The sequence below is a fragment of the Jaculus jaculus genome, chromosome 13, assembly GCF_020740685.1.
Source record: "Jaculus jaculus isolate mJacJac1 chromosome 13, mJacJac1.mat.Y.cur, whole genome shotgun sequence".
NCBI lineage: Eukaryota > Metazoa > Chordata > Mammalia > Rodentia > Dipodidae > Jaculus > Jaculus jaculus.
In genome coordinates this window covers 62,867,031-62,872,731 of record NC_059114.1, presented here as the reverse complement: position 1 = coordinate 62,872,731, position 5,701 = coordinate 62,867,031, and positions in this window count along the sequence as shown.

The window sequence follows — 5,701 nt, the reverse complement described above, 5'->3', positions numbered from 1 at the left end:
ATCACATTTATGCCACAACCTTCCACTCCTTACCTGCACAGGTTCATGGCCATCTCATAATTCAATTAGGAGCAGTGCTCATAGTGTTTAACAGTTTCAACCATGTTAAAAGTCCAGGTCTAAAGCCAATGTAAGCCTTATAAAGTCAACAGACAAGTTCCACACTTATAACATGTAATAGCACAGAACAAGCATTCCTATTCCAAAAGAGATGAATGAAGTATAACAAGGAAATACTGAACCAAATCAAGGCTTACACCTAGCAGGACAAATACAGCTCCATGTTTAGTATCTGGGACTTATGATGAAGTTCTCTGGTCTCTAAAGGGCTTGAGTAGTTTTATCTCTCCAGTTGTGCTACCTGTAGCCTATAGCCTCTCATGGTCCAGATCTGCTTTGAGCTCCCAGGTTTTACTGGCATATTTCCTGCCCTATTTCTTAGCATAAGCTTTCTGGTCTTTTCTGCCTCTGAAATTTCTATACTGTGTATATTGGTCTACTTGAAGGTATCCCAAAATTGACTCAAATTTTATTCATTTTGTTGTACTTTCTTGTATTTTTGCTGTTCTGACTGAATTATTTCAGTGACCCATGTTCATAATCAATGGTATTTTCTTTGATGGGTAGAGTGTTCTGTTGAATCCCTCTAATGATTTTTTTCTGTATATTTGCTATGTTCATCAGTGTTGTGGTGGCTTACATTTGGTACTTTGCAATGTTCTCTAAACTTTACTAAAATTTTCTCATTATTCATTATTATTTTGATATTAGTAAGCATCTTTATGTTTATTATTTTAAATTCTTTATCAGTAAATTAATACCCCTTAGGATTAGTTTCTGGAGATTTATCTTGTTTCCAACAAGCTTGCCTGGAACTTTATTTTTCTTGACTCTAGTGTTATCTGTAGAAAATAAGATGCTGCCTCTCTCTCAGTCTTTATGGAATAGCCTCATGGAAAAGAATTGTACCTTCATTTTCTGATGGCCAGCTGTTTGCTCAGGGAGAAGGAAGGACCTCTGATGGTGTTTGTATACCTTGAAGATGATCTCGAGGAAGGAGCTATAGAATCGTGCGTCTTTTGGCTAACCATGCCAGTCCTCAAAAACTTCAAGACTAGAGGGTTAGATGCCAGTTTTTTGTTCATCTTCAGAGAACTTGGAGTTCTGGGCATGTGAAACAAGTATGTCACCCTGGAAGAAGCTGTGAGTTGGTATTTATTTTGCCTACTTAATCCATGCTGAGTAGAGAGGATTGATGTTGCCTGTCAGCTAAGAAAGATGTTGCCTCTGTTCTTCCCTAGGTGGCTTCATGATATTTGGCCTATCATAGCTCCAAGTTTGGCAACACAAACCTTTTCTCCAAGGATTTTTTCTTCCTTGGAAACATTGGATTAATGGATGTTTTAATCAACCTCTTGGTTCTCTTGGTGAAGGTGGCATCTGTTTTTGATTTGATGGGTTTTCACTGAAATAGCTCTCTTGTCAGAGCAGATTCCCTATTTCATTCTGGCTTCATGGAGTTTGATTTTGCTTTCCTACAGAGAGAAGAGAAACCTCAGCTAGTTTCTACTTTTAAGGCCACTTGATCAGGAGCTGTTGCTGAACCTGAGTGTTTACGGCAGAGAGGATCTAGTTTTCTAAATCTGCAATGCTGCTAGTTTCAAGCTTCCATATTTTTTTTTCCCAAAGCGACTTATGTAACTAAATTCATTTAGTTGAAATTTTGTTTAGTCTTTAAGTATTTAATGTGTTATTCTTAAAGATATAGTGTAAAAATTAACTAGAGCTCTGCATTTTATCCTGTGAGGTGTCTGAAATTACATAAAGCAGTTCAGGGAATTGGTTACTCAGTAAGTGGACATTACAAATGATAACAAGATAATACTTGTAACTCTTTAAGAAATATGACAGTGAAATTTAATGTGAAGCACATAGATAAACTGACATATTATCATATCAATAAGAGAGACCTACATGAAATCTAATGGTCTACAGTACTGAGCCATAAGCCAAGAAAACATTTATTATCCTCTTGAATCTGTTTATTTAATAAGGCCATGTAGAATCATAGCACTTGACCTTAAATGTGCACAAATAAAAAGCCCGATATTTTACTCTCATTCCTTTATTCTGCTGTTCAAATCCAACCCATATGTGTCTGTACTCTCTGTTCTCCCAGGCGGAAAGTTAAATCATTATAAGTCAATGGTGGTACTTGTACTTCAAACAAGTCTACAGATGGCAGAGTCTTAGTCTAATTCCCCAGCACTAAAAATGCTGCAAGTTATGACCAAATATAGTTGCCTGTATCCATTGTTTCTGATTTAATATTTGACGAGTCTCTGGGCACTGTGATAACAAAGTCTCATGCTATTTTTAAGGAAACCAACATTGTAGATTATACTTGCTTTGCATGTTACTATGTACACAGCTGCCAGCCACAAGAAGGCAAAATTTGGGAATATTCCTTCTTTATTTAATTCCTTCTGCAGGTGTCATTTCTGTGTTTTAACCATCTGGTATTCTGCAGAGTAGAATTTCAATAACAAAGATTTATTCAGACATCCAAGCTTAAAAAAAAAAAACTCTTCTAAGTAAAAGTACTAGAAGAACCAAGAAAAGAGCTACATTATTGTGTTTGATTTTACATGTTGAAAGAGATGTGAATTAAAAGGAACTTTCACTATTTAGCCGATCTTGATAGATGGGAAATAATACTTACATTGGGCTTGCTTTATGTATATTATAAATGAAAAGTAGTCTATTCTAAAACAGTGTCAGACTTGAGATTCAATATATTGTTATTCCTTCTGCCCTTTTCTGGAAAAGATTTAGTACTTGGGAACAATAGATTTAAAAAGCAACTTTTAATCTTTTGCTATAATAAGATCATGATTAGAGTTTAGATAATAGGTTTTATTTTGTGAGACAGGGCTTGCCATATATGTAGCTCAGACTAGTCTGAAGTTTATAGTCCTCTTGCCTCAGCTTCTCAAGAAAGTTTTTTTTTTTTTTTTTTTTTTTAAGAGAGAGAGAGGGAATTGGGGGCTAGGAACTCTAGCTACTGCAATAGAATCCAGACGTGTGTCACTGTGTGTGCATGCGTGATCTTGTGAGCATGTATCCCCTTGTGTGTCTGGCTTACTTGGGTTCTGGCGTGTTGAACCAGGGTCCTAAGGCTTTGCAAGCAAGTGACTAAAACACTAAGCCATCTCTATAGTCCTGAAGAAAGTTTTTATTTCCTTATTTTGTCCTTAACCATTTTACTACAGAGTAGGTTTATTTTGAAATGTGATAGGGGGAGCTCAAATGATTTTACCCATTTCAATCTGCATGTGAAATGTAATTCATATTACATATTTAATATCTATGGACACATTAGCTACAACACAAGATTCATTCCATTGTCTTTATCACTGTGGTAGAGATTAGTTCTCCATAAATTTGTAGGTGGAAAAAATATTATCTTGGTACTGTCTGCACTCAATGTGGCAGAGATAAATGCATTATTGGAAATACCTTAAACTCTCTTCACCATACTTTACCACTTTCAAACAGTATACCTCCTCATATTAAAACAAATGTGGTAGTAGGATATGCAAAGCAATTTTGCTAAATGTTGAGCAGTTGATTTTTATTATTTTTTAATGATTCACTTAATGCCAGAATTCTACATGAAATTTTGAGGAACAGAAAGTCATTTAGAGATTATTCTTGATGTTTAATATAAAATGAGCACTGTCCCATGCAGCCATGAGCTCTATAGTTTGTCATACATTCTTTTTTAAAAAAACTAATCCGGGAAGTTTTAGTTATAACTTTCTCATAAATAGAGACAGTGAATTGTAACTTAGCCTCATTTTGTAATCTTCTATGGGGAAATCATGTGTGTTTGTGTCTTTGTAAGATATAACTGAAGGAAACAGCATGAGTTCCACTCCCGTTCCATTATAGTGTAGTATGTCAGTAGATTATAAAATGATGACTGAAACCCTCATTTTTTTGGGAGGCTGTATAACAATTCATTAATTGAAAGTATTTTGAAGAGCAAACAATTTGAACAGCCACTTCCCTATTCTAATATTTGATTGGTTATTTGGGCTTCTTCAGTGGTTACTTGAAAAGTTAGCTGCACTAATTCCCCTCTTTGTGCATCAGTGTTAAGTAATCATTTTCTAAGACCCAGTATGTGACTTGTTTAGACTAATGGATTCTAAACTAGAAAACAAGTAGAGGCTTGCGAAGCACTTGTATGTCGAGTCTTGTTCACTTGTTTTTCTTCAGGATTTGTCAGCTATCACAATGGCAAAAAGCCTGTGTCATCCTGCTGAATAAAGAAACAATTGTACAACTCACCTTGGCAGCTCCAGGAGATACTGAGAGAAGCTCCAGGCATATAAACATGGCTGTATACTTTACTTTTCAGTCTGGTCCAGGCCAGCACTGGGTAACCACCCAGCTGATAATAGCCCTGTGAGACCTCATCGGTGTTTTCTAAGCCACTTAATGTTGAGATGGTTTGTCATGCAGAAAACACTGATACTAATAATTGGTTTTGCTTAATAGCCTGCCTTAAAGTGAACTGCATGGTGTCTCCTCAAATTCAACACCAACTGGACTTCAAATTATGAGCTCATTTGCAAATTGAGCTTTTTAAGTTATAATTAAGGTAATTACTAACCTCACATTGGACTGGATTTGAGTGTCCCTAAATACAATGTGGTTCTAGCTTCAGAGACAGGACAGGACATAGAGTCCATAGGAAGTAAAAACGGATGAAGCTAGAGGCAAGGGCTGAGGAGATGCATGGTCCGGGCATGGGATGTTAACAGTTGCTGGGCAACCAGTTGAAGCTTGGAGAGAGACATTAGAATGACTCCTGAAGCCACCAAAAGAAACCAGTCAGCTTGAGTCTCTATTTTTATCTATGAGGGAATACATTTCTGCTATAAGCCACCAAATAAGTGGTAATTTGCTATGCCATTCCTAAGAAACCAATACGTAAAACACTTGAATCCCTGAGTTTTAGGTGATATGTGACAGGTCTACCTGGAATGTAAAAATTCTCAGTAAATTTTAGTGCCCTCATTATTATTTTATTGTGAGCTTCCGTAAGTATATCTATTGTACTTCCAAGCTCAAGAACCCAGCATGGTATCTAAAACACAAACAGTAGAAACATTTTTAAAAATTAACTGACTTTGAAAAGATGAGGGTTTCAGAAGAAGGCTTCAAGTATTTCTAGAAGAAAACATAATCATCTTCTAAGAATACTGTATATCTATGTGAAGCCTGTCCAGAAGCAGTTGTCCTGACACTGGACACCTCCTCTACAAACCACCTCAGCTGAGTTGTATTACCTCTGTCACTTCTCCATACCCTCGATTTCCATCAGGGAAGCTGGGAGGAAACAGTGCAGAGAAAGCAGAGGGTGTTTCCACACAGGGAAGCTACTTTTCAAGTCACTTTTTTCCATTAGTCATGGCCTTTCAGGGTCAAGCCACCGAGGGGTATATATACAACATATTTCCATGGCTTGCAAGGTTGGTTTTCTTCCAGGGAGCGCTCTGATTTCTACCTTCTTGAGCAGCTGCTCTTAAGATTTGTACTTGCATAGAAGATGAATAATAAATTACTGACACAGGATAATGGGTCTAGTTTCCACAAGTTGTAAAAGTATAGTTTCCTTGAGATTGAGTAG